Source organism: Abramis brama (genome assembly GCF_963993115.1).
Source record: "Abramis brama genome assembly, chromosome: 6".
Classification (NCBI taxonomy): domain Eukaryota; kingdom Metazoa; phylum Chordata; class Actinopteri; order Cypriniformes; family Leuciscidae; genus Abramis; species Abramis brama.
Genome location: NC_139968.1, coordinates 12331471 through 12346449, shown reverse-complemented (window position 1 = coordinate 12346449; position 14979 = coordinate 12331471). Strand labels below are relative to the sequence as shown.

The 14979-nt window shown below is 37.7% G+C and overlaps 1 protein-coding gene across 2 annotated transcripts in view; it reads right to left on the bottom strand.

Annotated features, from left to right (window-relative positions):
• The window catches only part of LOC311084341 (semaphorin-3D), a 56771-nt gene that overhangs the window by 35208 nt on the left and 6584 nt on the right, over positions 1–14979 (bottom strand). The gene's annotated exons all lie outside the window — the stretch shown is intronic.

The following is a 14979-nucleotide window of genomic DNA, read 5'->3' as shown; positions in this document are numbered from 1 at the left end:
CTAATCAATATTAAATTATAATACACTGTAAAAAGGGATCAGTTGACTTAACTTAAAAAAAATGTAGGAAACACGTTGTCTTAAAATTATTAAGTAAATAAACTCCATGCTTAATCGAAAAAATTAAGTGATGTGGAATTGTCAAGTTCGCATAATTTTTTCAATTAAGCATTAAGTTTATTTACTTAATAATTTTAAGACAACGTGTTTCCTACATTTTTTTAAGTAAGTGAACTGATCACTTTTTAATTTTCACTCTGCAATTGCTAACAGATTTCACAAATAATTGCAAAGCAATAGCTTGAAAACATATTTAACATTTATTTATAGAATTATATAAATGTTAAATAAAAATAACATTATGTAAACATTAAATGCAAAAAAAAAAAAAAGAAGATGTTTCCAATTTGAAACCCAACATTTTTCCACATCAAACTGATTTTTTTTTGGCCTCAGTATGGATGTAACTCCAGATGGCATTCTTTCACAATGAGACATTAACTCTGCAGATGTCATCTTTTCTAAACAGAATGTGCAACATCGGCCCAAGTAACACTAGCACCACCCAATGTGGTTTACAGTCTCCTCAGGTCAAAAAGTGCTTAAACCAGGAGGTGCAACAGATGCTACCCCAAGAGCAAACTGATTCTCATCACCGACTGGAAACACGAAACCCTCCAGAGCGCGTGAGCGGCGTGCCGAGCTCACACGACTGCGCGAGAACAAGCCTCGCGCCGAGAAGGAAACCGGAGCATTGTCTCGAGAAAAGTTCCCATGGCTAATCAGCTGCCCTGATCTTTATTCCCTTTCCTTTCAGAGGTCACCCTACATAAACAGATCGCATGCGCAACCTAGAAACACTCGAGCGGCTTCCTCCTGTAAACGTGAACCGCTAACCACTGTCACAGGACACGCAAGAGTTCAGTCCAGTGGAATGGATTTCATTTGTCCGTTTCGTACGACGCACAGTATAGAAAGTTCAACAATTGGCGAGCTCATTGAAAGAGCAGCACTTTTTGTGTTGGCACTCAGGGGAAGCATTTTCCCATCATGGGGGTATTGTGTGTTGCGCCACTTAGACTCGCGAGGGGACCCCTGGGGATGGTTTCGACACGGAAAAGGGCTTGAGCTCAAACATATGCAAAATGAAGATAGGCTTTCTCTATTGCTCCATTCATCACCTCAAAATCTAAGCTCATTACGCTGTTATTCGGACATAATAACTCCATTCAAGTTCCTCGAGTGACGGAAACCAAATGCTCTTCGGTACGCAGAAAGATTTATCGCGAAATGGGTTTTAACGTGAAATTTCAGCTATGTTTATCAAACATCAAATAGCCAGAATTCATTTCCAAGTTTAACTGGATTTACTGTGCTGGCGTGAGCGCAGGTGCTCAAGGAGAGATCAGGGACTCTTATTAGCTCCGTTTGGTGACTCCAACCTTATTAATCTCCCTGAGAAAGCAAAAGAAAACATATCATTCCTGGCCCGACAACAACTATGTGTGAGCTGTGCAAGGTGGTGATGGTCTGGCGGATACTAATATAGGCACATTTTTCATTAGATCATTAGAGCACTCGTGGTATTCTTTATGTCTCAGTTTAGTAGATATGTATTCAGTTGGGAGAGCAGGAGAGATTTGAATTATGTGGCATTGAAACGTCCCTTCGGTGGCTTTGGTTTTTATAGAATGAGTGGGATATGGTTTCAATCATTATTAATGGCTCTTTGGAGACCTATTATGTGCTGCTACTAGAGTCGGTAAGATTGTACGTTTACTTTTGACTACTGGCGTAAAGTCTGGTCCACTTTGCAACTTATTCTGAGCAGAAAACTACAGAAATACTGCAAACGAAACATTAAAAAAAATAAAGCATGCAAAAAGTGCATGAACAGTATTATTAGACCTATTGGGCCCTATTTTAACGATCTGAAACGCAAGTTTCAAGCGCGAAACTCAAGTAACTTTGTGGGCGGATCTCGCTGTTGCTATTATACCGGCGGGATAAATGACTCTTGCGCCCGACGCAAATCTAAAATGGGTTGGTCTGAAGTAGCTTCATTATTCATAGGTGTGGTTTGGGCGTAACATGCAATAAACCAATCAGAACATCATCTCACATTCCCTTTAAGAGCAGGCGCGCTTGTTCCATGGCGGATTGCTATTATAACGGCGGATTTGCCAGGCGCGCGCCAGGAGCGGTTCACAGCCGAGGAGACGACGTTCTCGTCAGGGCCGTAAAAGACAGAGAAGTGACATTGGGGATGGAGAAACCCACCCAAATTAGCTTCGGTTAAACAGGTGTATAATAATTTGGGTCAATGTGTAAGCTAGATTTATGCCTATTTTTCACTTCTTTATGGACATCACAATGATTTCCCTCGTGTGGTAATATTTTTCCTTGTAATTATGTTTGGTTTGCAAAAATGGCAACTGCTGCGTCTGTGTAGATGAGAGAAGCAAAGTGTATGGAGGAATTGTTTTCTGAAACTGCAAAATAGCACCAGGGAACGTTTGCGCCGGAACACGCCTCCTCTTTTCGCTGAACCGCACAAGGGACCGCAAGTTCATTCTCTAAGTTACCGACGTACGTCTGTGGAGGGAAAGGTTTGCTGTGCGTCGGGTGCAAAATAAGAATGATACATGCGTCGGTGTACAAAGTCAATTGCACTGGGTGCAAGATAGGGCCCATAATGTGCTGCTATTAGAGTCTGTAACATTGTACGCTTACTTTTGACCACTGGCATAAAGTCTGGTCCACTTTGCAACTTATTCTGAGCAGAAAACTTTGAATATACTTTATTCTTTGAATGCAGTGTAAGTCACTTCCAATAAAAGCATCTGCCGAATGCATAAATGTAAAGGATAGTGAGCCTTTGTGAATATTGATGGGAAAGAAAAGAAACACAGATGTGGTGAATCAGATGAAATCTGCTATCAGATTGACCAGCTCTCTGCAGACAACAGTTTGTCATCAGCTTTTTCAATATGAGGAAAGACAACAAACAAACACTAACTGTGGGAAAATCATCAAGCTTCGGGAAGAGGAAGTAGTTGATATTAACTCACTTCCAGGCGACAAAAACCACACGACTTCAACCAGGAGAGAAATGGCTCACTCCGGATATAGAGCCTGTTTCCCTACAATGGTAAGAATGACGAAAAACTAGAGCCTGTCAGGGTCACGTTCGAAAAATGACCTAATTTACAACCTTGACTGGCAAAGCTTGAAGAGTGACTTCAGACATTGTCCTATACAAAAAAAAAAAGCCAGGTGCTTGAACAGTCCAAGCCTCACAAGTTAAGCACACTGAGGTTTCATCTGGTTCAAAAAGCCTCTCAAGGAAAGGTGGAAAGACTGCAAACACCTTCACAGGCAAACGGGAAAATAATGATCCCTGCAGGGCGACACATAGTAAGGGACTTTGTCAAAGTAATGGATGAGCACTCTCACTTCCTCTTGGGCTTGTGAGCGGACAGAATAGCGGGACCGGCGGGGAGTCTCTGCACCAACAATCTCTGATCCGATCCGACAAAACCCACCACTTCAGACTCGCTCACCTTTCCCTGCATTCACACGCCACTAGTGACACCAAACAGAAGTGCAGTCTGTTTAACTAAACGTGAGTTTGGGCCAAGAATAACTTTTTTATTTAAGGATTCTCTTTTTTTTTTTTTGCATCATATTTCTGCACAAACAACTGATATATTTATTTAAAGCATATACACATTCTAAAACATGAATAGCTCGAAAACCAGCTAAATGTTGTTCAAACATCCGATAAAGAACGTTTAGCATTGGGTAAACGTCAAATGTTTCTTCAGCAATGTAAATCTATGAGCCATTTTATATCATAATAATTGTATATCTATTTCATACTATAGTTATTTTTGTTACAGCAAATCTGATTTTGTGATTTTATCAAGCTTACATGCTTGTATTTGGGTGTTTCTTCAACCGTGGCCAATTTTATATTGCATTTTTGAAACTTTCTTTTTTTTTTTAATGGTTTATCTATAAGCTATTATATAGTAATTTTTGCTGAAAATTCAATAAAAATCATTTATATTATAAATGACCAACACTCTCATGGCAATTCATAACTATTTGATGTTTTGGCAAATTGGTGGTGAATTCGTATTTAATTACTTGCTTTTGTGATATTATCAAGCTTATATACTTGTATTTGGGTGTTTCTTTAAATATGGCCACCTTCATATTTCTAGATTTTTTTTTTTCTGAAAGTCATGAAAATGTACAAAAAATCTTGTAAAATAACTTTACATTTGTCATAAGATCTCATGAGATCTAACATTAGAAAACAAAGACTCTGAATTCTGACTGGCTGATCCACATTCGTAGACGTGCGAAAGAGTAAGGAAACAGTTCAACTGCATTTTACATTTTTAACAAGTTCTTCATTGTGTTGACTTGTTAGGGACTCTTACCAGTTTCTTCACGTAAGGTAAACCAAACTAATAGCCATATAAATACCGTCACACATTTTATACCGTCATATCGCCCAGCTCTAATTAAATTTGTTCTACTTAGTTACATTTAACTGTATAAAATCAAAGTCGATTTAAAAAATGAGCAGCCAAACTCAAATTGTACAGAGAGAGTTGCAGAAAATTACTTAGTTTTAATGTGAATGAAAAGGGGCCGGTCGGCACATTAAGATCCGCCCCGAGCCGTGAAAAGATCTGCTACCCGTGAACAAACAACACTGGGCTCAACCAGCCGAAAAACAAGCAACTGGTCTCCCGTTAAACACTCACAAAGACACAAGCTTAACATGGTGGGACACGCACCCGGGGGCGCTTTAACACTAAACACAATCAGAAATCAGCCCTTTTCTTTCCAAAGCGCTGCCATTCAGTTCAAAAACACTGAATTTTTCACAATTCATTAGTCTTATTATAATGCAAAAATCCGCAATTTAGAGAAACAACAGTCTAAAGGTTTCATGTTCCCAGGGAATCATTCACTGAGTGCGCGAATACAGACGTCTTTAGGCCATTCATCCCGGTGTCCATCATGAGAATCATGGGTAATGTTGCACTAGTGAGCTTCTGGCGACACAAACACAGCTGATTTTGTAGTAGAGAAAGGATACTTTACATGAACTCCGCTTCACAACTCATTAGGAAGACCATAACGCTCTTTGAGACCATTTTAGAAGAATGTAAACTGGTTATGAAGTCATTCTCAATATATCAAAACCTGGTAGGAATTCAAAACCTGAAGAACAAAGTGGGTTAAACTTTTAAGTATTTAATTTGTTTTTGTGGTATTATCAAGCTTGTATTTGTGTGCTATTGTATTTACATTTTTTTTATGTTTTGCTAGAATTATTTTACACTATAAAGAATTATGATCAATAAGTTATGACAACCTATATTTTGACATTGCTTTAACTCAAAATAAGTTAAGCGATTTTCTAAAATTTTTATAAGCTATACAAGATTCAACTCAGTTTAATGTAATTTAAGTTGGAATGACTTAAACATACAAGTTGATTGTACTTAAACATTTAAGGCAGCAACTTTTTTTAATAAATGCTGTTACTGTCACCATTGATCGATTTAATGCATCCTTGCTGGATGAAAAAATAAAAATGATAAATACTAATAAATCTTACTGACCCCAAACTTTAATAATTAATTTCACACCTAGCAATTTATGTATCCTATATAGACACAATTAAATAATATTTTCACACTTCATAATATTTTCACAAACACTTTTTTTTAAAAAGGAAATCAATTAATAAAATTACCCCAAAAATACTGAAAATTAATACAAATTAATCAACCAATAAAACCAATAAAAATCCACCACTGGGACATAAAAGTGCTCAAAGTTGAAGTCAAACACCAATTTATCAACGATTTTTCAGTTTACATTTGGACAACAGTGAAACTTTACTGACTTTTTGAATAATCTTATAGCAGGCCTTTCATTTAAATTGAAGAGTGGTGGGAGGCCAATTGTGGTTTTGCGTTCATGTGAACGTTCAGCTGGACAATAACTCCCTCATTCCTCAATAGATGGACCCCCTAGGCAGTTTTGGAAAACTCTGGTTTCCTTCATAACCAAATATCCAAGTGTGGCCGTGTTGTATGATTGCTGTGAAGACTCAACGTTTTGCCCTGCATGAGATCGTTCAACCGTACAGCCCTAAAACTCCCACACCAACACCCCAGTGATCCTGAACATCCCGATCTGCTCCTCGAGTCCAGTTCTGCACTGAAGTCAGCGGTCAACAGACCAGAGAAAGCACTTCTCCTTCACATACCAGCCCAACTCTGCAATCCTCACCTCCAGACACGTACGTCTGACAAGGCGGGGTGTACCAAGATGAAGAGAGACAGATGAACTGTCCACTTCAGCTGTTTTCAATCTGACAGGATCCAGGGCTATTGGCCACTTCTGCCTTAAGGAGTGATGTGATGGGGTGCCTGAAAAGGCTAGAAGTTATAATAATATTTAAAATGGTAAAACATCTGCCTCATCTTGTCCAGGAATCTGGATTTTCAAATATACAGCATTGATGAGTAATGTTATTTTTTACTACACATCATTGTTTCATGTTTTGGTGAGTAAATTCCAGCAATTCTTTAAGCTCTTGTTTCTTTTAACCATTTACCAGCAAGAAACAATGAGAATGGGGAAAAACACAAGGGCTCCTTCTCAGGATGTGTTTTTAGAGTCTGTATGTGAGAGAGTTAGTGAATAATATACAGCATCAACTATTATTAGGGCCCGCGCACCAATGGTGCAAAGACCCTCTTGGAATTGCTCTGTTTAAGACCTATTATTATCTTATTGTTGTTAATATTACATCGCCTACATTCCCATTTCCTGAAAGGAAGAAAAATAATAGAATTGAAGAAATGGTTAAATATATGCAAAAGAACAATAACAATTCAGTATGAAAATACTGTGATGATCTCATACTGTAATCTTAAAATTTCAGATCTAGAGTTTACAAAAGCTTAAAATAATTTGGGCACCTAAAGTTGAAATTACCTACAAAACAAAGATTTTTAAATGGCGTAGGTTAAACAAAACAGCAAAGCAAAACAGCAAAGCAAAACAGCAAAGCAAAACCGCAAAGCAAAACCAAGACAAACAAAAAAGCAAAACAAAAAAAGCAAAAACAAAACAAAACAGCAAAACAAAGCAAAGCAAAGCAAAACAAAAAAACAAAACAAAACAAAACAAAACAAAACAAAACAAAACAAAACAAAACAAAACAAAACAAAACAAAACAAAACAAAACAAAACAAAACAGCAAAACAAAACAAAACAGCAAAACAAAACAAAACAAAACAAAACAAAACAAAACAGCAAAACAAAGTAAAACAAAGTAAAACAAAAGCAAAGCAAAATGAAACAAAACAAAAGAAAAAAAGGAAAGCAAAGCAAAAAACAAAATAAAACACCACAAAACAGCAAAGTAAAGCAAAGCAAAGAAAAACAAAACATAACAGGAAAGAAAAACAAAACAAAGCAGGAAAATATAATAATAATAATAAAATAAGCAAAACAAAATAAAATAAAATCTCACAGAAATTAGTGCCAGTTTTTGGATTAGGAAAGATTTGTCAGGCTTTCATTATTTTTTTTTATCAGAAAATATGTAGTTTAAGAAAGATCAGCAAATCCCTTCTGTGATCTAAACTAATCTTAGACTTGTCTCCTCATAAATCTGAATACTGTATAGTAACTCCATAAAATAACATACTGATTTACAACCTACATCTCCTTTAGCCATTGCACAATTTAATGCCAGCAAACCATGTGAACTAAATCTTTTTATTCCTTGATAATACAGAGCTAAGTAATATGTCATATATCAAAATAACGATATATCTTTCCGCAGTGTCAAGGAAAGTTTCCTGTCTAGCTATCCACTGTAAGTTTCTGTTTACTATCAGCATCCAAGAAGCCCATCGGCTCCATATGCAGAATGTAAATTGCGCACAACATGGAACAATTTTGGCACGCTTAATCTATGATTGTCTGGAGGAGGCCATTCAGAGCAATTCAATTTGATATCCGAGGCGCCACATTCCCATTCCCGCACCCTTAATGGCGTCCAACATCACCACAAAGCATCTGAAAAAGAGTCCATTCTACATTCTGAACTCTGTTATTGTCTGTCGGAAATGCTCCATGCTCATCTGGGAATCACAGCAGTCGGAGAGGGAAAAGCTGGGGCTTTAAATCAACATGTGCAACTGTAAATGATTGACTGTCCGGCCCATCACTTCTCACCACATTAAAATAAGCAGCCGTTAGTCTGTGTATTTTAAAAGCGGGAGAATATCCAGCATGTGAGATGTGAAAATGAAATGTTTGAAAATACAGTTGGGCAAATAACTCTGGTTTGGGGAGGGAATGGGCAGAGCGAATCTCCCAAGTTCAAGAATCCCGATGGAATGTTGTGTTATTCATTCCAGACAGCTGATTTTGAGGAGTCAAACAATACATGTTGCTCAAAAATAGGAAAACAACTATCTAGAAGGTTCTGTAACGTTCCCTAGAGAATCTGAATTGCAAACCGCCAGCCCTAACCAATATGCCATTGGCGCTTGCAATGAAATAGGAAATTTAAAACACAATGTGCAGAATTCCACCTCATTTCCTCCTTTCCAAGGATTCCGCAAGCCATTCCTGCTAGTAATGAGGAGGACAACTAAACAACAGTGTAGGACTTCACAGTGGCATGACCTTGGGGTGGAGCACACGGACCCCCTCATCTGCACTCTTTAAAACGCAGCGTGAACCTGCCGGGCGAAGGATGGCGACGATTTTCCCATTAGCTGTTTGGATAAGATCCACGTCGGAGATTTCCTCTCAAGACTTTACTGCAGAAAACCCTCAGGCATTGAAATCATGACTTGCACAACAGCTAGCTTTATTCCAGCTTGATCACATTAAAATTCGTATATAACAATATGGGAGTATTTAAATATGCACAGCTTTAGCCCTAGAATCACAACTGCCCTAAAAAGAACAACTTCTCAACAACACAACATAAATCAGGGTAACATTTTATTTTGATAGCACCCTTTATTCTACTAACTATGCATCTATATGTGACCCTGGACCACAAAACCAGTCACATGGGCCAATTTTTTGAAATTGAGATTTATACATCATCCGAAAGCTGAATAAATAAGCTTTCCATTGATGTATGGTTTGTTATAGGACAATATTTGGCCGAGATACAACTATTGAAAATCGAAACATTGAGAAAATCGCCTTTAAAGTTCTACATTTATGTTGGCGATTGTGTTGCATTCACTCACAAAAATAAATGTTTTATATATTTACAGTAGGATATTTACAAAATATCTACATGGAACATGATCTTTCCTTAATATCCTAATGATTTTTGGCATAAAAGAAAAATTGATCATTTTGACCCATACAATGTATTTTTGGCTATTGCCACAAATGTGCGAATTTTGGTTTTGTGATCCAGGGTCACATATTTCAAATAACTTTCATTCGATTATTATTAGATTGTTAATATTAATTTTAATATACTGTATACATTGCATTTATCAATTACTGAAAGTCTATAATTTTTTTTTTTTTATTGTTGCAGTTTCAATTACATCATTCACAATGCTTAGGATAGGATGAGTTCTTCCGTTTATAATAATATATCCATGTACCTTTTTCAAGGTCAAATTAAAGGTTGTCATGTTGTGATACATCTCTGATTCACTAACAATATCTATGGCGAACACACTGGAAAAATACTTCTGGAACCAAGGAAAAGGTGGGCGTTCATGGTTTCACTCTATTAAAGCTCATCTCTTCTCTATATTGGGAGTTTTACAACAAAGGAGTTGTTAAAGGCAGCTTGTTAACATTACCGTCTAGACTAGCTTTGTTTTTTTTTGTTTAGTCTGAGATGAGAGAATGCCAGACAACACCTGCTGGACTTTAAACCAGCTTGTTTTAGTGTAAAGACAAACAAAACACACTCATCCCTGTTTTGGATCCACAACAAAGGCTGTTGTGTGATAATGGATACGTGTGTGTAAATTACATGCTTTGAACAAAAACACAAACACCAGGGAGAAATCAAAGTCAGTACTGGAGGAGGTTTGTGTAAATAAAAATGTGTTGTCACGTCTCATTTAAAGTCAATATTACCCTTCATTAAAGACAAACTGAGTAAAAACTATTTGTTCTAGTAAACTTTAAAAGAATGTTTTTGAAAAAAATGAAAGTTTTTACAGGCTACGTCTTAATCAGAAGATACATTTTGAGCTACTTTCTTAAGAGGCCAAATAAAAATATTACTTTTACTCAGATTAAGAGTTAGCGCTTTTTTATTCTTTTTGGACCTGAATTATTTCCTGGAATTTACACACCTGGGGTCGGTTGCACCAGCTGTGCGTAATTCACAACTTAGCCTAGTTTTGACGTAAATGGACACTCAGTTACGACTTACGCACTTCTAAATATTTTTGCGTTGCACCATTAAACTTAGTTGAAGCGTAACTCTACGTATAAACTAAATATTTACGGCAGCCTTCGATCAGGAGTAACGGTTGGAATAAAATATCAGACAGACTGAACTGCATCAATAAGCTTTTCTTTTACCTGACAGACTTCAATTCTTTAGACATATATGATAATGCTGACATTTACAATCGCTTACATTTCAAGAGAGAGAACATTATGTGAAAAGATTACTTTGTTAGCGGCTATCTTTAACACAAACCCGTCCTAAACAGCGCACCGCCGTGTGCATCGGTCCATGTTGTGCATGTCAAATATCAGTCATAATCAATAAACGTAATTTCTTATGTTTTTTTGTATCAATATTTATTTATTCACCCTTAATTTAATTTCAAATACAGTTTCTGAATGTTATTTACATATAAAAACACTTATGTTGTTCATGATCAAGTATCGTATTTAATGGAAACGTATTTTTACCGTTAACTTGAGGCAAAAGAACTTAGAATGAAGGATAATCTGAAATTTACGGCATTTCAGCACAACTTCTACTCACGTATTTGAAGTCTGCTATTGGATCATCGAGGGTAAACCTCATTATGCGACTACGCATTAGCCTACTTTACGGAGAGCTTACGACCTACTTGCTACGTTATGCCTTACGAACAAATGGTGCAACCAAATAAAGTACAGAGTTATTTACAAACTAGCTAGTAGTTACTAAGCCTCTAGTGTGGACTTTACGCTCCAGTTTAAGAAAGAACTTACGAATGGCTGGTGCAACCCTACTCTGATCGTTTGATCAAATGTTTGGCGCGTAGACCTTAGCTCACATAGTCAGTGGCCCAATTCTTGAGTGAATCGTTCTTTTGAGTTGGATCTTTTCAATCCATCAGTTGACTCAGTTCATCAAACTGGTTTGAATAATTTGTTAATGAATCGGATTAATCAGTTTCTTGAGTTTTGTAACTTACTTAAATTTCTGTCTGTTTCTCGCAAACACTTTATGGTGATTTTTGTGTCATTTTTGCAGCTTATACGGTTCTCATTCATTGTAACTACATGGAAAAGAGCGGCCAGTATTAAAATCTCTCAACAGAAGAGAGAAAAATCATATGGGTTTGTTTGAACGGGTAAAATTACTGTTTTCTCTAATGCAGGCAGACTTTATATTCACATTAATGTCAGTAATCATTCAAAGTCCTCTTTAATTATCTCATAATTTTGTCATTATTAACAATTATCTTGTGCGACGCTCCTCATTTGTCTGACCACACTGACAATGTCAACAAACTCCTGCTCAGTTGATACAGACTTATCGTGTGTTTTCCTCCCCGGTGGTCCGGGTGACCTCATTCCAGGCACTGGAAGTCACACCAGCCATAAAACAGGCTGTCACGGTTCCCTGTGGAGCAACCTCGAGTACTGACGTTCGGACTGCACTCAGACTGACAGTGGAGCCAGTTTGTTTAAAATGGCATGCTTATTTTGTCTTTCGCCTCTTCCTTTTGCTTGAGGCTTTTGTGTGCTGTATTTGGAACGCATTATCGTTACGCTTGAGAGGAAAAAGAGGAGCTTTTCCCTTTGAGCATTTTTTTCTTTGATGGGTTTGTGTTTGCAGAACAGTCCCAATATGAAACAGAAGGGGGTTCATTTATACACCAGTGGAAAACATCTGCCACTTTTTCCATATTGGCCTTTCTGCACCACTTGAGTCATCAAAAACAATTGCAAAAATAAAAGACGGTTTATTATTGTTTTTTATTACTATATTATATGAATAATTTTGTTGACATGTCTGAAAGAGACTCGATTCCAGTCCATGAGTCTCTTTTATTAAGATTTTAGTTTTTGATTAATATTAATTAATAATCAAGCTACGAGAATATTTAAAATGAATCATTATTAATTCATATATAGTTGTGTTGATGTGTCTGAAAGACATGGTTCAATGCGTCTCTTTTATTACGTTTTATTAATTGATATCAATTACTAATTAAGCTTAAAGTAAGTATTAATAATGATTAATTAATATGAAGTCAAATTATTATTAATTATCTTGTTGACGTGTCCGAAAGAGACAGTTCAATTAGCTTAATTACTAATATATTAATTTTAATTAATTTTTTTGATTAATTAATATTATTATATAAATAATTAAGCTTGTATAGACTAAAATGCCTAATAACTAATATGTAGTTTCATGAATATTTATTATTTTGTTGACATGAATAAAAGAGGCACAGTTCAAGAGCTGAACGGTTCGAACAAATTCAAATTTATGAACGAATCATTCAGGAATGAAATGATCCAATTCAAATTCTATGCATTGACTTGTCAGGATGCTTAAACACAACAGTGTCGCACAGTTCACACTTTTCGGGAGATCAACCTACAAAGAACTTGAAGTCTCTGCATTGCATTGCATTCCATAGAATAGAATAGAGTAGAATAAAAAAAGAATCAAATAAAATAAATAAATATTCCACAGATTCCCCCCCCCCCCCCCCCCCCCAAAAAAAAAACAGTGCATATCTTCTAAAAAAAAAAAAGTGCCTCCAGATTCTGTCTGGCCATGATTATAAGCTACTCCAGTGGAATTAAGCAAAGTATTTCCAGAGACGCTCTTTTGTACACTACCATGTTCCCAGGGCATTTGAGGGGACTTGAATTTACAGCAGCGATAAATTTAAATTAGAGGGGTTGTTTTGGACTCTGTTTTGCCTCACATGACAGAACCTGAGAGGACATTAATTAAAGCCAATTACAGATAGCTTCGAATTCCCTCTGATAAGCCTTTGAGGGCAATTTGCAGGTCCTGGAGATGAAACAGAACGGGTCAAGCATCATAATAAAACAGAAGAGTGCATCTCCACAACATGTGGCCCTCGACAGGAGTTAGCCAAGCGATAACTTTAGAAGATGATTTGCACAAATACACCTAATCCAAAACAGATAGTAGTGAGCGGGATACTAAATTACGAGGACAGCTTTTATTCTTTTAGCTAAATCTATTAGATCCTCATACCTTTGAATTCATCAACCACATCACAGTTACGAAAGAAACGAGGCTTGTAGGACGCTACAAAATAAAAGAAGAAGCTAAATCACGAATGATAGCAACTCCCATGATTTTTGTTTTTATCTCTGCAGAAGCGCAGTCCTCTATAATCTTCACTTGATTTATCTTTGGCTCTTTGGCCTTGAAGAATTCCAGTGCCGTTCATTTGAAAGGATGAGAAAACAGAGCGAGAGCCCCATACCGGGAGGTAGGGATCCCCGCGGAGCTCTCTGACATGCCGGGACCTCAAGGGTCATCCAGCCAGAGGGGGAGCTAGTATCCCTGCTCCGGGTGGAGCGCTATATGACGGCCTGGAACGCAGGGTTCGGAGGTTTAGACAGGCATGTGAAGATGTGGCTAATCAGATATATGTGTCCAAGACACCTTAGTCTCTGAGGTCTAGTAAAAATTTGTATCATGATATTAGGGGGCAAAGGTTAAGTGTGGGATTCCTGCACCGCCAGTACTGTAATCTGAGCAACTAGAGGCAGTAAAACACCAGCAAGTTTTACTCCTTTTCACACAAATTATGATTACAGGACTACATTATCCATTACTAAAGACTTATTTTCATGTGTTGTGACCTCAAAACACCTTTACCATAGTGCATGATTTGTGAACTAATACATTTTGACCTTTGCATCACATAACCGGCTCCATATATATGGCTTTTCTGCTGTAGTAAACTTGCTTGGTAGCCAGCATTGCACTTGAGTCGCAGAGTGTTCAGTTACGAGTCCCGTGAAACACCTTGTAGAAACAAGCTAAAATGGCGTGTGTAACGGACGTAGGCCAGTTAGAGCTGTGCGCGTAAACCTCACTCCCCTCAAGAGGCGCACTAGCGACTGATGCTAGCGGCTGCATGCGATCTTTAGCACCCTTGTCGGAGACCCGGGTTCAAATTCCGCTTGGAGCAGGTCGAGTAAGACCGGTTACATTTGGTGCCGTGACCCGGATGGGAGTGAGGTTTAGAGGTGTGAGTGTAACAGACGTAAGCCAGTAATGGTGCTTTTCCACTGCGTGGTTTGACTCGGCTCGGCTCGCTTTACTTTGGCTCGGTTTGCTTTTCCGAGTCTGTTACACACACTCCTCTAAACCTCATTCCCATCCGGGTCACGGCACCAAATGTAACCGGTTTGCTTTTCCACTCCAGTGTAGCACCGCTTCAAACTGGGTGGGATTATAGACTGCGCCGTTATTATAGCTGCGCCGCCCCCTCGTCTACTGACCACGAAACAGCCATTTCTCTTTTCAAGTTACGTGCAACGGTTATTTAAAGCAAGTCGTTTATAAAAGTTGTACGAACCAATGAACTGTGATGGCTGTTGCCGACTATTTAAATCTAGTGGGTTTGGTGTCTTGTGTAGCAAATCCAACGATGCTGGTAGTGACGATTCTCTCTGACCAATCAGTGATCTGCAGCT